Here is a 23919-nt window from a genome sequence, read left to right on the forward strand (position 1 = left end):
TGTAGCTGGGGACTCATTGAGGGAGGCTGATGCTAAGTCAATGTACAAAGCAAAACGAATCATCATAAAGCCTCTAAGGATTTCCTCCAGTATTGCTTTCCCTCCCATGTTACCACCAATTTTTTTTTTCAGTCAAAATCACAGTGGAATTGCAGAATAGTCCGTGAAACACGGTGCACGCCGGCAGGGTCAGAAGGGGCTGCAAGGGTCCCAGCAGATGGCTGCCAGCAGGCCCCCTCGCACCCCAGGGCTGCGAGCCCACCCAGCACACACCAGTCTGCAACCCACAGCTGCACCTCCACGAGGAGGCTCACCCAGAGCCAGCTGGCATGACAAGATCTCAAGGACCACGGCAGAAGAAAGCCAGCTGAAGAGCAGCCAGCGTGGCTGGTACCTGTGCTCGCGGTGACAGGTGCCATCATCTGTAAGGCACCCATTGCACATGTGCCAGTGCTGCCAATAGCCCGGGAAGGGATGGGATGTTTCAACACCTGCAGCAGCGGCCACACACACTTAAAAATAATGAATCTGAACTTAAAACACACTCCCTCCCCCCGAGACTAACTGAAAAAAACACTTAAAAGATAATATTCTTCCTTTTTATATTTTGCTTTCTCATTTTTGAGTTTGAAGAAGCATGTGATTCATATTTCCAGGGTTTCTTCCACAACCACCAGAAATAGAAAGCTGACTTAATAAGCGAGGAGCAAGAGAAGAGAAAACCAACAAGCAGCCTTTATGAGTTGTTTTCTTCCAAGAGCTACAGTTTTCAGAGGAACACCAAAGTAGACACTGATAATATCATGTTCATGTCAATCATAATATGTCTCATAATCCCTGGAAGCTCTGAAGTCAACACTTGCAGAAGAAAACCTTACAAGAACGATCTTGGGCTATCTTCAACTTGATTTTGCCCACACTAAACACAAATTCATCCTTTCTGTAGCCAATAAAGACCTATTGTTTTGGATGCAGGATGCTAGACACAGGCACTAGAGCTTCCAAAGCAGGATGCACATGTTATCGGATGCGGGGAATTTAAACAAATTCAAGGAATTATCTTTTATTTTTCTTTACATACATCTACTTCTAATACTTATCAACCCTGGCTTACACAGATAGAGCAAAATGAAGCTTGGAGTCAACTCTTACTGAAGTCCGATTCAGATTTTAGAGAGTTACAAGCTAGAAGGTGTGTGATAAACTCCATTCTGTTACAATAGCATCTCTTGGTTATACTCAGCAGGGACATTTGTTTAAGTGACAAAAGAATTTGATTTCAATTCCTCTCGCTGGGTAAGCTGCACTTGATCTGTACAGCCAATGAATAATAAATCAACGCAAATTACACCGCTTTATCACTAACAACCATTTTCTGGTCAGCTACACCACAGACTACAGTCTCTCCCACAGCAGACGAATAACCCCCAGTGACTTAAAATAGGAGTTATTTATAGCCTGCAGGGGAACAATTGGGCTCTAACATATAATTTGCATCACTGTTTATATTTGCAGTGAATTTGGCCCTTGAAATCTTTGGCTACAACGAAGGCACAAGCTGCTTTCATCATTAGTGCATGACTCTGCAAATTATTTTAATTGATATCTGAATATTTAGCTGTTAGGCAGCTCCCCATACCCTGCAAGAAATGCCTTACACTTGACAACTGGGTCACTCATATCCTGTTTCTTAACCACCCGTAGCTTTCCTGGGTAACAATTTTTGATAGAGATTGCAACTGTCTTAAGGTATGAACTATCAAAGATAAAATAAAGCTCCGTGTTGGCACTGCAGACATCTTGAGAGGGGAAGGTTTATAACTCACTCTCTATTAGCACAGTATAAAGCCATTCTTCGTTCGAAAGATGGATGGGTTTAGCCCCTCAGAGGTGCCAGGCAGCTGCACAGATCTGGAGAAAGAGGCCTCGAGGGCACATCGTGGCCAGTCAGGGCCCCACCTTTTACCGAGAAGATGGATGCTCTTCGCATAGACACTCACAAAAATGATGCTATCTAGAACTCATCATTGAGCACCAGAGGAAAGTATCACATTGATGCAAACCAAAGCTAACTTCACCTATTCAGAAGACTTACAAGAGCACGGAATAACACAAGACGCTACCATAACGCCATGCAGATCATCCCCACGATTCACTTACCCAGAACGGTTCAGCCCTACACGCAAACTTCAGTCTGAAGTAAAACTCTCCCCTTGTGCAAACCTTAACAGACAGCTTTGACGACATGGCCGATCATTAACGACAGCAGTTCTCCAACGAATGCAGGGACCAACCGTCTGGACACAAACCCACCCTGTACAATGCTTTGGATGCCGTTCAGCGAACGAGCCTCACGCAGGTAATGACACACGAAGTCTTGCGAATGTTTGAGCCACACTAAGGGCAACAAACACTAAGCAACACCCCACGGTGACAGCACGCACAGAAAACGCGTGGGATGGAGGGAGGGGAAGGGAGGAGGATGCCTGTGAGCTGCCTCCGAGCCCGGTAGGGCCTATCCAGCACTGCCGCTGCAGGAAAACCCCAGGCTCCGCCAGGCTGGGCAGCGAGACCAGCTCCCTGACGGCACCGGCGAAACAGCCAGGTCCGTACCGGCTGTGGTGCGAGGGCGGGTATGGCACCCACTGGGAGACCTTCCTGCCACCCCTCTCGCGCCGCTCCAAATTAAGCCGACCTCAGCTGCTGCGGGGTCTGAGGTTGTCAGGGCACAGAGCTATGCGAAGAAAGAAATACAAACCGTGGGCGTCTGGTTGGGCTCGTGTCTCTTTGTGACCAAGAAGCTGCTTTTAGGGCTGGCTCGACTTGCCCCGAAGGCTTCCCAGAGCACTGTGTAATAAAGATGATTGAAACGCAGACTATGTCAACAGACACTTCCTTTGAGAGAGGTAAACAGGAGGACAGCACCTCGCTCATCAAAAACAACCAGACATACCTATAGGGTATGCAGAGCCAGCCAAGATCCTTTGGGGTTTTCTCTTTCCTTTTAAAAAGAAAACATGTATTAATTTTTTTTCCCAAAATTTAATATTAAAAGAAGAAAACGCTGGCAACACCCACGGTGATGTTATGTCAGCTGCTTATATCAGGTCGAATACAGTGCGACAGGAAGCAGGGGCTCCACGTGAATACAACCCCATCAACTCGGTGCCATTCTGCTTCTCTGTCCCAAGCACAGACTGCTAAACGATGCTTAACGGAGAGAGCACGTCCAGACCCGCAGCTTTCTGCCCAGCCTGCCCAAGAGAAAAGCACCCTTGTAGAAGGGAAGAGGTAGTTACATGCCAAACTGCACCTCTTTTGATAGCTCCCATATGATCAAGTCCTCCTGTCCCAGGAAGGAAATGAATTGGGCATTCTTTCTTGGTCTAGATGAGGTGGTGGAAACAGCAGAGTGTAGGATAGCAAATAAGTATTTGGAAGGAAGACATTTTCAGCCATCCAGCTCATAAAAGCAAGCAGAAGACAGTAACCTGGCACAGCACTTGAGTAGCCATCAGCATAGCCAAAGTAAATGAACAGCGGGACTGAGAAGGTAAAAACTGGGACCTGTTCAGAAAACTATTCTTCTTCCAAGTTTCTATTCCTCTAGTTGTAAGATATGCAAAACCATTCTCTAACGCCTTTATTAAAATGCATATTTCTTAATCTTACCATCCTCGTTATCCGAGTTCCCAGTTTTTCCCACTGTGTCAGACTGATGGAAGCAATGCACCGGGGCAAAGGCAACAGCAAGACTGTTTTGAGCCTTGCCAAGCACCTTTCCCTCTCCCAGCCTAGCAAAAGGCAGGAAGTGACTAGAACGTCTTACAATGAGACAGATCTTAGCTCCTCCACTCTACAGCATTAGTCACATTTTCTCTTAAGCCATTTAGTAATTTTCCTGCTACAAAGTGCCATAGGTTGTGCCTTAAAAAAAAAAAAAAGGTACAGAAGACAGGGGCCAGACTACTATAACCAACTATGCGAGAGCCCTTGTTTGCGCTAACCAGCTTTTCTGTACCTCTCCTCCCACCACCAGGAAGTCTTAACATGGCTGAAATTTACAGCAGTTATAACAAACCACTGCTAACTGCAAATTTTAATTAGAGCATTTGCCTCTGGTGTAATGCAGTAATAAGGAGAAAATGGGTGTCTCTGCTTTCTTCTAAGGATCTCTGTATGCAGGCAGGTACAGACCTGAGCTTGCTCTGCCTGTGCTCCAAGCTGTCTCCTGGTTGAAAGCTGTACATTGCTTTGTATTGTAGGCACAGTATGCTGTGCACAAGCAAATAGGCCCTGCCACTCAACACACCTAAGCTTGTCTAGATGACTGCAAACAGAAATGAGAATTGTGCCCCTGTAGCAAGGGGGGGCTGGGGGAAGGAGATATTTTTTCTTTACATCCAACACTTGTTCACACTTGTCCTAAGAAAAACAGTATTGGCTAGTATTGCCCTTGTCTTCTCATAGGGGTATGTTTTTAGTTTTTCTGCCTTGCTGTTCATTATATTTAGGTCATTTGCAAGTATTAAGCTATCATCTGCACAGAGATGATAGCAACTATAACAGAAGAGTAATATTCGGAGAGGATAAACCACAGTGGGTAGTGGATTATAATAAAGAACCAGGGAAGCCTGGCTGACCCTTATCAGAGTGAGCCAGCTCTTGCTAACACCCTGAATTAGGGTTTACCACTTTTGTTTTACCCTGGCTATTTTAAAAAAGAATCACAGCAAAATAATGGAACGTGAACAGGGACATTAAAAAAAAGGGTGTAAAACCAATAAAAGTGTCTATTCTTTTTATTAGGAGGTTTACCAAGCACCTAACCAGTCAACAATCAAGCCACTAAGACAATGTAATAAAGTTAAAGTCTTTTTTTGAAGACACTGGAAATTTTAGTATTGAGCATCCTAAACTTCTGCTGTCTGCCAATAATCTTTTTTTAACCCCTGCTCAGATGCTGTTATTGAAGAGGAAAACAAGAAAAGGCTAAGAACAGCAGGGTTCTCAAGAGCAGACTAAGCACAGGAGAACTGACTCCTCTCTAGCACCCCAGAACTACATGAAGGCACCCATCTTCAGGCAGGATAACAGACTTCTCCTTGCTGTTGTTTCACTAGCTGAGCAGGAGCCAGGTGATTTCCAGCACTAGCCTGGGGGCAAGTAGCTTTCTCTGCCCTCCCACAGCTTTCCTACCCGGCCAGGAGGGCTGCTCTTCCCAGCAGGGGAGCTACCTAAGGCAGGAGCTACTGACTCCAGCCTCCAGCAGGACCCAGCAAGTCCTTCCTCATCATCATCCCCCACCTCCCATCTTTGCAGCAGCATGTTCGTGGAAGTGCTTTGGAGAGCAGGCTAGTCCCAGAGGCAGCCCCAGCTGACAGATGCCCTCGACCCTCAATGTGGCTATTTGGGTAAGCTGCACAACTTCGCTTTTATGTTTGATTTCCAGAGCCCGCCTGTCCTGCAGAACACTAAAGAGCCGCCTTTGCTCTCTCTTCACTTTCCTGCTTTTGGGCTCAAATTTAGCAAATAGCAGCCCGTAACACATGGCATCGACTCACTGTTCTGTGCCATCGTTATTGGTACTAAGGAAAAGCACTAGAGACAAATAGGTAAATATTAGGGAGGAAGAACATGTATTACTCCAGTAAATTCATCAGTTAGTATGAATTAATTCAGGAAACCCCCAGGGGAATAAGAAAAAAAATCTCCTTCATTTATGGCAAAGCCAAGAGAATATAAACCCTAAATATCTGTCCCTCTTTTTCCCTTTCCAGCAAGACTGGGAGAGAGCAGGTCAAGCAAAACATCACAACTCTGCATGCTGTCAGGCTGCTATTCAAAAAACAAGAAAGAATATGAATGTAACCTGATTTCAAGTGGATCTGGGAGAGTCTTAATGCTGAAGTTTGTATGCCAGCTTTGTAATTATTAAGATCTTAGACCAGCCCTTGTTTCTGAGTACTGGTCTAGATTAAGTCACCTGAAAGTTTACAGTAGGAAAACCATATGGGCATATTCCTGTAGCTACATGTGTACAGTAATTATGGCATAGGTAAGCAATAACACATGCCCAAAGCATCATACTTGGTGAGGCATGAGGCTTACGTGCATATCTACAATTATGACTTCAGACTTCAAAGTACTTATTGCTCAGAGAGAATTGGTAGCCTACTTCCTTGTAAAACACACATAAGGATCTATTGCTATAAAACACATATAGGTGCTGATATAACACGAGATTTAAAGTGTGGGTACCAGAACTGTGAAAGGGGGAAGGAGGATATTACTTAAAATATTTTCCTATATTGTTTTAAAGTGAGTGCACTTTAAAGTAGCAGGCAAAAGTAAGCGTCAATTAAATCCTAAAACTGCCAGAGTTTCATGCTGATGCTCGAAGTCTGGTTACTTGGCAGGCACCACTTCAAGTTCATGTTCCCCTCTGAGAAACGGGGTCCTTTCTAATACATTATCCACTCGATTGCTTTCAGACCTCTAATCAATCAAGAAATCCCATCACAATCATGTGATCAGCAACTGTGGGCTGACATTCATGCATGGCAATTTATGACAAAAATCAATAATAAGTGTTTCCCTTTTACATGGCTTTTTCAAAATAGGACCACATTTTAGAAAAGTACATTTTTCTGAAGATTAGTTTCTAAATGAATAGCACCAACTTCAAAGCAAATGTTTCTGTGAGGGCTGGTATAACATTCGAGTTCTTACATGATCTTCAAGGCTGCAGTGTGACCTAGGAGGCAGCCATAATGAGACACAGACAGTGAATAAAGCACTGATTTAATTATGTTGTTTGATATATGATGACCTCATCCACTGGTGTTTATACTAATGTAGTGCTTGAAATGCTTTATCGACATATGGGAAGGCACAGTCTCCAGCCTGAAGAGCTTACAGTCTCAAAGACAGAAACCAGATGAAGGGTGTTCTCTTCCTGTAGCTTATTGTAGGTTTTAAAGCTTTGCTCGTTTCCATCAGGTCTTAAATATGCACTGAATGCTGGAGAGTGGGTTGCTGAGTGAATACTCTAGGCTTGCTGGACAAAATATCTACTGCATGGTTACCTTCGATTACAGAAGAGGATTTCCAGCATGGCAAGTCTATTTTCCTATGTACAGTCAATGACAGGAAGATGCAAACACTGGTGGGGTGGAGGGAAGCTATAGCTGTTTACAACATCTCCACCAAATTCTTCAGTTTTGGAGATACCTCATGCCCCAGCGTGGGCTTTGACCCACTGTTGTCTGCTGCTACAGAAAGAAGAGTGGAGGACAGAGTTGGTAAAACCTGCTAGTTTCCATCAAGACAACTGTGCTGTAACCATCTCCACCCAGAAAATTAACAGTCAAGGCTCAGAGTTTGGTTAAATATACATGTACATCTTATTTTGCACTCCTGATTAAGATTCCTCAAAAAATATGCAGTAAAGTAACTCTTTATGGTGTTAACACCATGAAAAACTCCATAAGGAAATGAGTAGTTCTGCATTCAGTGCACCATCTGCCAACCACGCAGTAAATAAGGCCATACAAGAAATGGTGAGAAACAAAACATCAACAACCTACCCACTCATTAAGCATTAGCCATGCTGTGCACTGAACAATATGCAGGCCTTGTAGAAAAAAAAAAAAGTACACAATCCTCTAATTAAAGGCAACCAAAACGAATATTTGCCAAGAGGATGAACGAATAGCTTTAATTGTACAGTTTTCTAGCCTCCGATTGCTTGGTTTTGCAACCTTGAAGTTCAGCCCTGTTCAGTAAAGGCCTAACTTAAGGCATTATTTATCTTATTTTAATTCTATACAGGAAACCCACAAAACACATGCAGTTGACACACTTTTACCCTTATTAGGTACGCACACATGTACAAGACCATTGCTTTCACGGACGCCTATCATAGCAACCAGACACAAAGACAGGTTAAAGAAGAAATACCTCAGCTCTATTCTGTTTTAAGATAATTTTGAATAGAAAGAGGGCTTCAGGATGTCCTTTCTCTTAAAGTGAGTTTTCTCAGCTACACTAGATTTTAAAATCCCTATTAAAAAAAAAATCCAATGAGTCCTGCTAGCAAGGATAAAAGATCAAAAGAGTATAAATTAAATACATTATTAGTGGACAAAATGTATATATACACACATATATATTTGGAAACCTTTAAAATGGTACACAGAAGTTAACCAATGAGAAAGCATTTGCCCAGCAGAGCTGAAAAATAGCTGAGAGAGACTAACAGTAACATGTTTTCATTTTCCTTTCAAACTCTGGTACAAATTCAGCTAATATCATTTTGTATGATCTCATGCCGGGATAGGAGCCAAAAGTTTCACTTGAAATCTTTGCAGTTATCAGATCTGGAAAGCTTTTCAATCACTTACGTTTGAGAAGCATTTTAAAAAAAAAAAAAGACAAAAAAAGACCAGAGATAAAAGGCCAGGGGCTTGAAACATTTATCACTTCATCAGACTCGTCCATTTGATGCTAGGTCAGCATCTTTACAGATACAATGGAATGCTTGCTCTACCTATATTTTGAGAGGTTTTGAAAAAAAAATAAAATTAATGAATGTACAGGGTTAGAAATAGGCGCAGAGCAACAAGGCCAGGCAATCCATATGGAGGACAAACTCCTTAACTAGCACATCCGGGAATGGAAACACTCCTAGGCATAAAGGGAGGTTTCCAATGCTTGCTTCCAGAAGTGGAAAGCTGCAAACACGTAGCCACGTTGCTTTGGTGTCGGCCTCGCAAGCACCAGCCCTGCCATACAGGGTAGGCAGCAACCGGGTAGCAGGTACAGGGTAAGTGCGATGCTCCCTGAAAGGTCAGGATCGCTACAGCTGGACAAGCTCTACCCGCTGCTGTGCCGTGGTGCTGGGGATGCCAGGCCCGCCCATACTACAGTCTGGTCATCAGCATCTCCCTCTTGGCGCTACCAGGTGCCTGGGAAACCAGGACAAGTTCAGAAAGCCCTCAGACTGACCTAGACCAAGGCTGAAAGAGGAAGAAGATGGGATGTCCAGGAAAACATAATGCCCTGCCTGGAAGCAAATGTTATCAACGTATTCAAGCAGCAGCTGAAATAAAAGGCTTCCAGCTCCATATGACACCACATAGGGACTGCATAAGGACAGATCAGAGTAACAAGTACTTTTCTGGCATATATTTGCCACCTCCAGTCTCCTCCTGATAAAACCAATATACCACAAACACTTTGGAAGCACAGTTGTAGCCAAGGAAAAGCAGGCACAAGGTAAAACTGAATACAACCACGAGCACAGAGTGCTCTATGCCTTGCCAAGCTGATTGCTGTTTTGAAAGACTATGCCAATTTGTGAGTTATTAGGGCAGCTTCAGACCTGCTCTGGTTTCAGGCAGGAGCCACATCTCACTAAGCGACAGCTCACCTACCCATTACAGGACAAGAGCTACTCATGCAAAGCCCAAATCCATAACACGTTCACAACCATGTTAATCTTACCCTCAGCAGTGAATATGCAGGCCAGCATATAACTGGACTTGCTTATGACAGACTTAAAAATAAATTTTAAAAACTTTATTTTTTCTAAACAAACCAGTATATGAAAAACAGAGCATGTTTTTAGAAAGCACCACAAAACACTCAGGTGTGGGTTTGTAGGCTCATGGTTACTCAAGTTGTGTGACCCTAGGTAGTCCCCCTCTTTGAAAAATAGAAAATACAGGAAGTACTATCAAAATGTTCCTATTGCTTTCCCATACTTACATTTAAAGCATTCTTTGTGCATGCAAGTCTAGTGAGCTTTTCCATTTCCTTGCTAAGGAAAGTTGAATTTTCCTCCCTCCAGTAAGAGCTACCACTCACATTATACTGGTGAACAAAAATGAGTAACCTGGAAATTGAATCTTACCACTGTGTCTTTCCTGACACAGGTCCCTGCTCACCCATTACCTTCCAAAACTCCCCCTCAAAACACTTTTTTTTTTTTTTTTTTTCATTATTGCCTGCACATTTGTCACCCCTTTGTTCTTTCTTCTTATTCAGAAAGGTCTTATTTCTGGCTCCCCGACTTTGTCTTCACCTTTTCTCTCTCACCAACTGCAGGAGAAACTCTTTTATACTTGCTCCCAAGTATAGCCCACCAAGAAACATCTCTGGAGGGGAAAAAAAAAAAAAGTGTGGTGTACACAGTTCAACAGAAGTATTCCCACCCACTTCACTCTCTACTGCATCCTTTCATCCCGCTCTTTGTTCTGGAGAAGCCACACAAGTTACTACTCCCATTTGTTTCCCTCCTTCACCCACTGAGCTCCAGATGCTTTGACAGACCACTGACACCCACTTTGTTCTGCTGCCTACCCTTCTTCCCCTCCAAGTGCTGGGACACTCCCATACCTTGCTGCAGCCTGCTCCACCTCACCGTGTACTCCCCTTCCTCTCCAGCATACACTTGCACCTGCTGCAGGTTTCTGCTTCAGGCAAAGCCTCAGACTTCCTCCCTGACACCTCCGACACAATATCATCATCGTCTTTTCTTTCTGCATCACCCAGTGCACGTTCCTTGGGCTGCAGGGTTTTAGGCAGCATGGAAAATCTCGGCTCTGGCCCTCTGAAGCTCAGAGAGTCCTGTCCAGATCCACCTCTGGGGGGTTTTTTTTGGCATTGCCTGCCTCCACACACGTAAGAGGAAGACTCACTTAGGAAGTCATCCCAAGCTGCCCTGGATGGTGCAGCCTCCATTTTCAGCCCTGCATGTGGCTTAAATAGACAAAATGAACCTAAGTTACAGAAAGGTTTAAATTAATACAAAGATAGTGCTGCTACTCTGCCAGTGTTAGAGCTCATTTTTACTAGTTCTTAACTATTCCTTGTTGCATCACAGCTTGGTGCAAGAGCTGTCTGGTCAGCGATACCTGCAATCGAAAGCTCATCCTGTTATTCACTGCTCAGCATCAGCAGCTACACAGGACCACATACACACGCTCCTGATGTGCCTGTATAGATGCAGAAGTGAGAACCCCCTGCCAAAAGCCAGGGCTCCAACACCTTATGCTTTGCCAACAGGAATTGGATCTACTTACTTTGAACAGACCGTACTAAGCAGCATATATCTTATTCACCAGCCAGTACCCAAAGGTACTCCCAAAGTTGGAAGAAATAAAAAAGTTAAGATTTAATTTCCACAATAAGATCACGTGCCCTTTTCTAATGATGGCCCCATGTATCTACCGTCAGAGGCAAAGACAGACAACCTGAAGTGAACTCCCCTCTATCTGGCAACCATGTTTGGTCCCTAGTTTCTCTCTTCCTCTCCGAGGGCAGGGAAGGAGCAAGGGAGGCAGGGAGAAACCCAAGCTGAGTTTGCAGGCGCTGGAGCTAACTCCCACATCACCGCCACTCTAACAGGCTTCACAGGTAGCCCAGATGCGGTATGGACATATCTGGTGCTGATGCTGACCAGTCTGTTTCACTAACAAGTACATGGCGGGGCTAATAAAGCTCCACCTCGAGCTCTTCTCTGGTTGCAGCCTTACTCAGGTCTGCTTCAAGAAAGGCTAAATTCATTTTGTCAGTTCAGATTTCTTTGATGTTGGTTGAAAAGTTTCCAAATACAAAAGTTATACATCAGAGAGAGGTGGGGGTGGAGAGGGATTTATAGAAACCTAACACCACTCTTTACGGAAACCCTCTTATTACTGAACAGGAACAGAAAACTCTGAAGGCTGGTGTGTCTGTAGTATCTGAAATTTCTTCCATTCTGACATACAGCTATCTGAATTCTATCTTCCTGGTTTGACTAAAGACCTTCTAAAGAAAGGACTGAATTAATTACAAATTATCCCATAATTCACTCACCCGTCTTTCCTGGAGCAGGAAGGAAGGGAGTTCAGAATCCTCCATGTAAATCCTTCAATCCCATTCACACTCCTACTTCAGAAGTGTAAATCCTCACGCCGCTCTGTGACTCAAGTCTGAGATAAAGAAAAGAAGAACAGGATGGGTGCACTTAGTAACTTTATGTAATGCCCTGATAAAAAATAAAACTATAATAATAGGTGCTTTAAAACAATTAGTTCATATGATAGTATGTCTTGCAGGCACTCAAGTCAAAGACAGTGCTGTAATTCAAGGTCAAATGACTGTAAGATGACAAAAACCACAATGCTTTTCTACGACTGCATAGTCCTATACTTCAGTATTTTTCCTGTTCAGTTACAATAAATCCCAGTTAGTCACCACAAGCTCTTCAGTTACTGGAAGAAGGCCAAAATTTCTGTCAGGATGCTTCCTTGCTAAAAATTTTCTTGGGCAGAAACACAACCTGGAATGTACTTTTAAAACACGGCCTTGAGAAATAAAATTTATTGAACTTTCATGCTACAAAAGGAAGCCAAATTGTGTCAATGGAAGACAAATCCACCCTCAGAAGTGTATTTTCTTGTTCTCTGCAGCCTCTGCAATCGCTGGCTTTCAGTGGCCTTTATTTTATTTTACTGAATCGGCTCCAAAGCAGGACAAGCGGGTGATGGGCAGAGGCAGCGGGTGATGTCCCTGTAACGCTGCAGAGCCCTGAGGGATGCTTTCCAGGACACCCCTCACATCATGCCTTCTGCTGCTACCCAACGCCTGCCCACCTTGGAAACACAGGCTACGGTGAGACAGCAATTGCAGGTTTAACAGTCAGAAGGTAAGACCAAGACTCGAGCCAGTAAGTCCATATTTGCACATTGCTCATGCAAGTATATTCTTATAAAAATATGTTGTCATGCCATTTATTTCTTATTCCTAAATTTATACTTAATTTTTATATAGCATTATTATAAATAGCTGTTTCCTCAATCATACTGTGTGCATTTGTGTGCCCACGTGTACGGGGAGAGAAGGGGTGTAATTAACACAGTGTTGGATTAAGGCCTCACAACCAAAGCGGCCAGTGGTCACCAGCTCATGTGGAGAGGTTCTGTAGCATATACTAAGAAGCACCCTCAAAAGCATAGATACAGCATTTTGACCACTGTGGTATGTCAGTAAGATCCCATGCTACACAGGCACACAGACACACACACACACACACAGTGCTGTAAGGGTTACAGTTGAGGTCACTGTCTTGGCAATCCAGCAGCTTGCAGTTTATGCAAATAGTCACTTTGGAAACTTGCAATCAGTTTTTACATAATTGTGATGTATATACAATGTCATGTTCTCTGCACATGCTGGACATGTGTCCAGAATAATTGCACCGGGGTTGGAGAGCTTTGCCTTCACAGATTTCTGGTGGCTCAGTTTACACCTGAAGCAGACACAGCATCTACGAACATAAATCTCTTCCTATTATGAGCTTACTTGATTGTATGTGACTAAACATAAAATGCTGCATTCAGTTACCTTGCTGAGGAACCCACTGCACATTAAACTAGTAATGGAGAGAAGATGACTGAACTTCATAATCAGAAAGTCCCGCCTTCAAAATGTACAGCCACATGTTTTCTAACTTCAGCAACTAAAACTGCAAAAAAGGAAAGATACCCATGGTAGCCTCCAGAGGGGGAATCACATGAGTTTGGACACCACTGGCAGCCACAAAAAAGATGAAAACTAGATTTGATTGATTAATCAAACCTAACATCATAAAAAAAGTTGCTCGGATCCTTGACTTTAATGACTGGATTGCTTTTTGTGGACCACGAGGAAGTCTTCTAGCTTCTCCAGCTCAAATATAAGGGCTCATTATTAGAAGATGTGAAGTAAGTATGGTCTGTAAATGTTCATGACTACTCCCTCCCCATGCACTTTGTGCTGGCTGCCAAGAACATGTCAAAGCCCAGCTGTCACCAATACCCATGATAGCTTCTTCAAACACACAAAGACACAGACACCTTAAAATCTGCTGGCAGCTGGTATGAGCAAGGAAAGCCGCAAGTCTCAGATAGCTCTGGAATAATCACTTGAAATGCAAGCTTTGTTGCTCAAGAGTTAAAAATAAAAATGGATGGGCACCAAGATAGAGATGGGTTGTTTAATAGGCAGACTTTGAGGTTCATACTCAAGCTTGGACCCACTGAAACCAAAGGGTACCTGGATTTTTTTAATTGGCCCTAAATTCTAACACAGTCTTTGGCTCATTTTTGTGCAAGCAAACCTGCACACAAAAATCAACCATATTACATTTCCTTATATACGCTTATAAGACAGGGAGAACATAGGAGTTCATAAAAATACATTAGATAATTGCAATGTATCTTCCATTTATCTAAGAAACTTGGGTCTGAAAGTCTGCCTGGTTTCAAGTATCTAATTCTGAATGATCTGATTTAAGGTTTATCATAATCTCTGCAGATAGGAAAAGAAAATTCTGTTATTTTTAACACGTTCAAAATAATACCATCTTTATTTAAGATTCAAGATGGCCAGCTAGAATACTTCACTTTATTTTTTTTATGCAACCATGTGCTTGTATTTCATGAAGCAGCTGACTAACTGAATAATTAAACCAAGATACATGGCTGAGATACTGAAGAGAAAATCCCCTTCTCTGCATAAGCTCTACTATCCAGGCAACCAACAGTAAGTATCTTTTAATATTTTTATCTATACGGAAAAAAAAAAAAAATGAGAATAGTCACAGAAGCCAAATCCTCCTTTTCAAAAGCCTGCCAAAGTCATCGGAAACACTTTTGTCAAACATACATAGGGGAAAAAAAAAAAGCAGGATCTTCCTAGGATTTGGGAGAACACAAGGGAAGAGAGGAGGAGAGAAGCTGATCAAAAAAACCACAACAGAATAAATCAGACCACTTAAACGCATAGGTGCATACATCTTCCTCCACAGGACGTTCCTACAAGATACTTAGCAAGGACCATCTGTGCATACACACACTGGTGTACGCCTGTGAAGGGGTGGGATCCAGCCCTGCCATCCTGACCCGGCTACCAATCACTCCGTTGGCCCAGCAGGATGGCAAGATTCCCCGTTTTCCCTGCTTTTAACGCAAGCAAACCAAAGACAGTAAGGCTCCTGTTCACCCTGGGCCTGCAGCTGAAGGCAGCAAGCGGTAGGTGGGCAGCACACGTTAGGGTTGTGCAGGACGGCTTCAGGCACAAGCAGGATAGGAGCACCTGCACAGGGGGACCTCCATCCTGACCCCTCTCCCATGGCACCACATTTGACACGGTGCTGCCCTTGCACCCTGGGCAGGCAGAGCGGCACGGCACGGCGCTCACACATGCAGCATTGGGACCAGACTCGAGATCTTCACATGCCAAGATGTATGAAATCAGTTCAAATGCCCAGAAGAAGCAGCTTCAGATGCAGAAGGTCAGTAAATGCCAATTGCTATGTAAGACAGCACTCTTGAAGAAACACCCATAGTGCATGCACACACAAAAGAAAGAGGGGGGAGGGAGATGAAGAGCACCATCTGTACTCTAAAACCACCGTGAAATAAGGCAAGTTAAAGAACAAGTGGATATGAGGTTTTCCTGGAAATGCAAATATACTTCTAGAAATCAGTCCCGATGTTCTTCCCTCCTCCAAAAAGTGTCACGCCTGCACCCACAACCAAAGGTTTCCTGAAGGATTACTTTCACAACCGTCACTACTAATGATCTTTTGACTGTTATTTTAACAAGTAAAATCATATCGCTTTGTCAACACAATGCTGATATGACCTAGAGTATGGCTGTATTGCTTCCAAGGATATTATCAAAGAAGTGGCAAATGTAGCCTCAGGACCTTAGAAAAGTAATTCATATTTGCTTATACCTATTTAAATCCTATCCAACGCAGCCACAGCTTGTTTGGGGGGGGGGGGGGCACGGAAGGAGGTATCAAGGCTTGCTTTCTTAATAAAAACCATACATAATGCAAGCCATGGGTACCTCAGGAGAGACGATGGTCTGAATCTCTCATACCTTGCCCTCAAGAAACACAACAGGGGAGGAGGCAAACCATACAAAATCTGGGTCACATCAACCCAAAGCCTGTATACACTGTGACAGTCACCCCACTGCCCTATTTCATGCTGTGACCCTTATCATCCCCCACTGGAGTGGAAGAAGAGGAGGAGGAACAGCAGCAGCAGGAATCCCTTCATCCCCTACCACAGAGAAAAAGTAGCACCAAGATTACCTTGTTGTGCCATCTCCCATAGGAGCAAAGAGAAGATGCCCATTATTTACGCCCTTAGCTCAGAGCTCAACATAAAATCAGGGTTTGGGATGAATGAGAAAGCCTGAGGGTCCACGAGGAGCAGGGCTGGATAGGGGCTGCCCCGGGCAAGGTGCCAAGGAAAAAGGGCTGCAAGAAACTCTCCGTCTGGGCTATGGCTGGGGAACCTGGTCTAGGGCTCAGCGTAAAGTTCAGGTTAGAGATAGGGTTAGGGTTGAGAGAAAGATAAAGCATAGGGGCCCATATAGAGTGGGGGCTCACCTCTGCCTCAGCGAGCAAGTCAGGGCTGCAGGACTTTTCTCCCACTGAACTCATCTTCTGCATGCAGGTGAGATGAAAGCTGTAATTTGCCCCTCACAGCTGCCACTGTAGGGTGCAAATACCTTCAGGCAGACATCCTAAACTTCATTACACCTGACTAGCCTCAGGTTTTTAGCACAGCTTCCCAAAACATTACCCTCCTCCTTTTATTTCCCCCCTTTCTTTCAACAGTAAAGAATAAAAAAAAATATTCCAGCACTATTTCATAACTTACAGAAGCGCATTCCTACATGCATGCTGTACCCTAACCGAGCCCAAAGCAGACGGGCCGCAGCTGCTAAAGGAGCCGAGGCAGGTACCCAGAGGCCCTGCTTGCAAACACCTGTCTGTGAAACTCAGCCCTGAAGCGATCCCGTCCTGGGGCTCTTCCCGCACAGCTCCAGACCGGCTGGGAGCTGCCAGCACCGATGCAGTCCCATTTGCTCAACTCCACTCCTGCAGGAAGGGTTTTGCTTCTCCTGGGCTTCTCCACGAGACATTTAAGGCTAAAAGAAAGGTATGCATGCCCAGCAGGTTGAAGAAACGATTGCTTCGCAGTTCATTATTTTTAAATTGGCGTGTTACCAGATATAAGCAAGTGCATAACTTCGGTTATTTGCCACTTAATGGCTGGTCACAGCCCTGAATTGCCAATCTGACCTCTTAAGACACAAAAACTTTGCATTAATTAGTTTTGCAACGGAATCAACTCAAAATGGAAAAAGGTGACCTATTTTCTTTTTGCTCATTTTCTTCTTGAGATGAAAATCTCATTTCTTTTTTATTTTAATACACCAACATACACATGAAAACATACACATTCCCCGAAAATTAACTGTAAAGCTACTCATTAACTGTAAAGAAGCCTGCCATCTGAAATTTCATTTAAATTACAAAAAGAGTGAAAAATATTTTAAATATATCTTCACATGAAAGTTCACCAAGTGCAGGTCACTAAATCTATCAGAATAGAAATCTGGGAGTAGAACTTGGAAGTTTGTTCCTTTCAAATTAAAAACTAGCATCTCTGTATCTGGGGAAGAGTTACACAGCCTTCACAATTTGCCAGCTGAACTTCTCTTGTGGTTTTTGTTCAGTTTTTAAATATTTTAAGATATTCTACGTATAATCTGAATAACGACTATCAATGAACAAGGCACATAATAAAGGACATATTATTTTATCTTTGCCGATGATATCACAACACATCCAAGAATGTCCACACTCTTAAATCCTTCCACTGATCACCAAGTGTAGAAATGGCACTACTTTGATTCTGCCTTACTCTATCAAGTTGTAGGTGAACCATGACTCTGAGTACAGGCTAGTAGAACATCTTGCGACAAAGTGCTTGGAGAAGGAGCCTTGTTTACAATATACATCATTTAATCTCTTTTACATTATTTTTTAACACTGAAAGAAAACTAAAACAAAAAATAATTATGAAAATAATTTGTTGTACTTTTGCAGTTTTCATTCTTTAAAAAAATATTAATAATGTGCACCAAGAAATACAATGACCATAAGAACAAAACTATGGCACATCAACTTCTAGACATTATCAGTGGTTTCAAGTGGTCAGATTTCAAAAAGGAAATAGCTTCCTATGCTTCCACCAATTCCTTTTAGCTATGTACTTTCCTTATAAGTGTAATTAATTCTGGCAACAAATGAGTCCATATATTTAATGCAAGATTTATTTTTTTTAAAAACACATAGCCCTCAAAGAAAGAATTAGCAACTATTCAGAAATAAGCTAAAATGATGAGCTTAATCGCACTCACTTGAGGAAGAAGAATAAATCTGGCTTATCTTCAACTATCATTCTTCTAAAATATAAAGTATAAAAATCATTAAAATGCCTTGACCTCAGGAAGACACCATCAGCTTCAGAAGAGCAAGTGACTTCTGTATATAAGCTTTTACCATAGCCAACCTATTATATGGGGTAGAAGTCAACAACATGCAAGTAGAAATATGTTCCACATTTCGACACTTTTAAGGAAGTTGTCCTGCATTACTCAAAACTTCTTATCCGATGTTTATTTAGTAAATCTTTTATGTATAATATTTAATATAAAATATTCAGTAAAATCTCAGAATACTAAGACTCCACCCTTGCGCACTGTAGACTTAAACTAAGTACATTTCGTTTTCTTCCCATTAAAAACCATGACAATTGAAACAAATTCTCTGCAATGCCTCTTGCATTAATATATCGAATTCTACTTAACCCATGCCATCCTGAATCTTGCCTTCTGCTGTAAGTTACATAGCTAGAGTAGAAGATGCCAGAGATAAAAGCCTTTAACTGCTGATAGCCTTGTAACTTCTGAGACTAGACCAGCCACTATATTATTACAAAAAATTGACACTATTTGGATCTTTATTACTTCTCACCAGAGAAATAGTTAAAATAAAATACCAAATATTAAATACCAAGCATTTCTGTCTCAGAATCCAGCACTACACAGATGAAAGGGGCAGTTTGCACTCCTCTGACCCATAGCAAAAGAAGTCAAGACTTGCATTCAGATCGTGCTTGGAAATTTTCTCTGGTATTATGATAACAATATATTTCTATTTAATTCCTTTCCCAACTCTGACTGGTATTTGCTGACAAGAATCTTATTCATCTAAAAAAAAAAAAAATTTCCTCATCAGCTGAACAAAAATGTTTCATGAAAACATAACAGATTCAAATAGCTGGTGAGGAAACACAGACCCTAATGCTCTGGTTCCCACCGGCTTCCCTGGCAAACCGAGGAGGGACCCAACCTCCCTAGCCTGGAAAGCCTGCATCAACTCTTGGGTTTGCAGCAGGCAGCTCCCTAAACCAGGCGTATCGCAAACCATCGGTGTATCACAAACCATCCGTTTGCGATACACCGAAACCACTAAAGCCCACAGAGGTGGAGAAGCAGTGCATTTGCAGCTCTGCGCAGGGCAGGTTACAGGCTGTATCAAACGTGACTTGATTTTTGAGTGGGCAGTAAGTGACTTGACTCCAGGACTGTAACAGCCACATCAGCCCTGCGCTGCCTCTGAGCTGTGGTACAGTCCCATTTTTGGGACCCAAGTTGGTATTTCTGCCTTACGCCAACTTACTCTGAGATGGCTCAGCAAGCTCTGAAGCAAGAAGGTGCTGGGGAGACAGGTCCTAAACACTCCATAAATCTTTCCTTGCAAACCCTGCCACACCACTAGATACATGTATCTGTGGTTTGGGAGTGCTTCCAAGCACCGTGGTCCCAACACCGCATGGGGGCCAGACGGCAGCACACCAGCCTCGCCGAAAGGGACCTTGGCCAAGGGAGCAGGTGAGCACCCTGCTGCAGTGTGCATGGACGGGCCACCACTCCAGAGCACCAGGAGAGATGAAGATCTGCAAGAGATGTCCTCCTCACAGGTCAGTGCAGGCAGAGCTTAATGTATCAGCAGGAAAAGCTAGTTCTGAGGTTTTTTGCTTATTGGTCGGTTGTTTAGGGGGCAAAGGGAGGAGAGAGATACAAGGAACAGGAAAGAAAGGGTTTTTTTAATGGGCCCAATGTTAGCTCCTCCAGAGTTCACTTTAAAAAAAAAAAGGGAAAAAAAAAAGTAAGCATCATGGCCCTTTGCCAAGATGACAAGTATTTCTAAAGGAGTTGGTTTTGAAATCATTTTCATGAAACTAGCTTAAAAACATGTATATTTAGAATCGACGCTGGCTCTTGATATTACAATATTATCTCCCTTCCCCCCCTTCCTGACCCACCATTAAATACAATTAACTCCCATTTTCCTTCCAATGCTTTATGCTTTCTTGGCAAAGACCAGGCTGCAAAGCCCATCAGAAAGCAGAGAATGGAGGAAGGAAGGATGAAACACAGCAGGAGAGCTGTGCCCAAGGCTGATAATTTGAACACAATTTAGCTTACAGTTAGCTCACAGCAGGACTTTCATAATGTACTTTATCACCTATGAAGCCATTTCCTCATTACTCATTATCATTACACATAACAAGACAAGGAAAGATGCTTCTGCACAAAATGGAAAACCATTAGCGTAAGATCAAAAAATCAGCAAAAGTTCAATGAGTTTTAGAAAAGAAACCGATTCTTGCTTCTGTTCACTAGAGAAAAGAAATAACATTACATCCCACTGAAGGTGATCTGTAGCAACAACCCTGGACATCCTGTGCAGAACTTCCACTGGACTCGACAGAGCTCCTCTCAGAGGGAAACCAAGGAATCCCATCCAGCCTGCACCCTCCAGTTCTCACTCTCATGTCACACACAGTACATATTTATACTGTTTGCCCTGTTACGTTTAAATATGGGGAAGTCATCTACAAAGAATAAGAGAAATCAGTGTAATACACGTTTCAACTTTGCTCCTTCCTGGAATCCACTGCCAATACATTTCAGCCACAAAGCATACCAGAAACATTTAGCTTATTGCCATTTTTTCAAGCTACAGACAGCAGAACAATTCTCAGTCAGAGTCATAGGGATCTTCCATAGTATTCATTTGTACTAATGCATGATGGAAAAATTGGTTTCACCATCACAGACAAGAAATCTGCCTCAGCAGATAAACTAACTCATCAAGTCAAGAGTCAGAAATATTTCAGAGACAACCACAGGTCAACATGACATTTCCTCTATCTGATCTTGGACTCTGCCTGCACATGGCAGAGGAAAAACAAGCTGATAACATTTGTGGTGTCTTACTATTGAAACAAAGTTTGTGTGCTCCTGCGAGAGAGCAACAGGCAGATTGCAAACCATTACCCGTCTTTGCCAACTGAAGGTATTTTCTTTTTCAGTGAAAGGAAGTCTGAAAAGAACTACCTCTATGGAGAACAGCAGAATCTCACCAAGTCAGAGGTATGTGGGAAAGATAATATGCAAGACATTAGACTTTTTGTATTTCTACAAAACAACATTTTGAGCTTCGGATACAAAACCAAACTTCTGACTATTGATGTCAAAACAAAGAGAATTTACCTACGCGTAAGTAACAACCTCACTGCAAAACCTGGCCGTTAAGCTCCATCCCTTCTTCTAATCCCATCTATTCACTGAATATTCACTTCTTTCAACTGACTGTTTCTTCTCGTTTGACCTGTTTAACCTCACTGTTTAAGCTTTCTGCTCCCAGACCACTTCTGCTGCTCTCTCAGCTCACAGACAGGCTTCCATTAGAGCTATTCTCAGCCTGGAGGAATTTTAATTGTTGTAGAAATTACACTGTAAAAATCAATGTCATATAAAAAAAAAAGCTAAGCAACAGAAACTCAACCACTGGTCCAATACATTCAGCTCCATTTCCATCATTGAAAAAAATACGAAAGACAAATCAAAACAGAAGTATTGTTTTCGGTTAGGAAAAAAGGAAAAATGTAACACAATTGAAACAAAACGTTGAACACTAAAAAGAACTTCTGTGGAGATGAAATGGCATGATGCAAGTACACGAAGAAACCACAAACAGAAATCTTGGCACAGGTTAAACTCCAAAAGACATAGATATGATTGTTTCAAAAAAAAAAAAAAAATAGCAAGAGGTTTATTTTTCCTCATTGTGCTATTAGGCATTTGCGCCAGCTCATTCTTACATGTACACACTATGGAGAGACCCAATAGTAAAAAAACCCAAACCAAAACAAAAAACACCCACTTATGTTCAGACATGACTCAATTAAGACACATCTCTATGTTAAAAAAAAAATTCCTTATTATAGTATAGTTCTGGTAACTTCATTCAATGGACCTTCATCAACTTCCATTAAACACACGTGTAAGTGGCTGAGAACACTATTCTAGCCATACACTCGTTGCAGAAGTTGTGAGCACAGGCGCTACCGGGAACAAGTCACCGAGCAGTAGGAGACAAGGCAGCGATGCCAAGAGGACTGGTGGAGTCAACAAACGAGACAGCGAGGCTCACCAAGGTTTCCACAGGAAAAAACAACAAGAAGTACTAAAGTGGTTTCTTCTGGGAGACCCAGTAGTTAGAGGCAAACCTTTTTTAAGCTCAGCGGAAAAGACACGCATACAGCACCAGTAAATTACACAAGCCATTACACCAGCCTGCCACAGCTGCAATGTTGTGGCCTCTTCACTGGACTGAATCCTCAGCTTCTGCCTCCACCTCCTCCCACCACAAAATCCTTTTGCTAAATGCTAGATGAGTTCGTGGCCTCACCACAGTCCAACTAGAACTAATTCGCTCTCCAGCTTCTCTCCAACTACAAGTAGTACACCAGATTTTTAGATTGCCTTCAAGTCTGAGAGAAAAGGAGCTCCCACCCTAGATGGTAAATCTCCCGCTGAAGCCCACAAGTTGGAACAGATCAGGAGGGCCAGATCTGCAGCTCTGACCTGAGCACAAGGCTCTTACAAAGACGCTTGGGACATCAGCATCAGTGAAAAAGCAGAGGGTGAAAGAATATGCCACTAGCATGGCCTTTCCTATAACCTTATAATGAATAATGCCTCAGACAGAAATGAATGTCTTGTCAGCGGAGGTGCCATTTCCCAATTTCTTTCTCTCTTAAAGAACACTTTATTTTAATATTCTCTTTTAACTGCTTAATGGGGAACCAGTATACGTGCTATACTTCAATTCTCTAAATTTCCCTTAGTTACAAGAGCACCTCTCTGAGCAGGACACACTGCACACCCTATTCAGGAGCTGACATGTTGGTATTTTGGTGGGTTTTGACAGAGTTGAAGTTTTTCCCTTTAATTTTCCTCCTTTGAAGTCTTAAAAGAAATACCTCTATCATATTTTTACCATAAATATAGAAAAGCTTTACAGGTAATAGGCTGACTCACAGCTATGGGTTTTCTAGCAAGCTTGGTGCTCTACGGACAGGAGAACATTTCCTGCCTAAATCCATGTGGGGCTATCAGTGCTAACTCTACAGAGCAATTCCCTCTTCATTGGCAATTCACCCTGATACTATTTTGTCTCCAGTGGCTCAGCCACTGTATAAACTCACACACACACACACACACCAAAAAAAGTAATTTTTACCTTGCTACTGTTTCATCAATCTGAGTGAGAGAATGCAGGTGTATGTGTGTGCATGTAAGGGAGGTTTAAGTCCCCCTCTCTCACCCCAAAGTCTTTTATTAGTGCTGTAAAGTCAGAGTATCAGCCAGGCTGCTTCTGTCATCACATCACTTGCAGACAATCAGTTGTACCCCATAACAAGCTGTCATAACTTCTCCTTTCAGACGAATACTGGTCTGTCTTGTCGCTATCCCTTCCAAAACTGTCCAGCCTAACCTTGAAGTCAGGGTGAAGGTGAAACACATGGCATCTCTATTAGGGTTTGCCTTCAAATAGAAGATGAAGAGTATAAATGGCTGGGAACTGATGCACCAAGACATGACAACATTGAGTGAAATATTTCAAACCTCTTCCCAGGTAACTGTTTGTAAGGACACTTTCAG

The 23919-nt window shown here is 42.7% G+C and overlaps 1 long non-coding RNA gene across 10 annotated transcripts in view; it reads right to left on the reverse strand.

Annotated features, from left to right (window-relative positions):
• LOC142405772 (uncharacterized) overlaps positions 1-23919 on the reverse strand; it is a 265132-nt gene that overhangs the window by 115326 nt on the left and 125887 nt on the right. For all 10 annotated transcript variants that reach the window (XR_012774326.1, XR_012774332.1, XR_012774331.1 and 7 more), the window contains one exon: positions 11863-11978. This is a non-coding gene — a long non-coding RNA (uncharacterized LOC142405772). The remainder of the gene's footprint in view (positions 1-11862; positions 11979-23919) is intronic.

The sequence above is a fragment of the Mycteria americana genome, chromosome 2, assembly GCF_035582795.1.
Source record: "Mycteria americana isolate JAX WOST 10 ecotype Jacksonville Zoo and Gardens chromosome 2, USCA_MyAme_1.0, whole genome shotgun sequence".
Lineage (NCBI taxonomy): Eukaryota > Metazoa > Chordata > Aves > Ciconiiformes > Ciconiidae > Mycteria > Mycteria americana.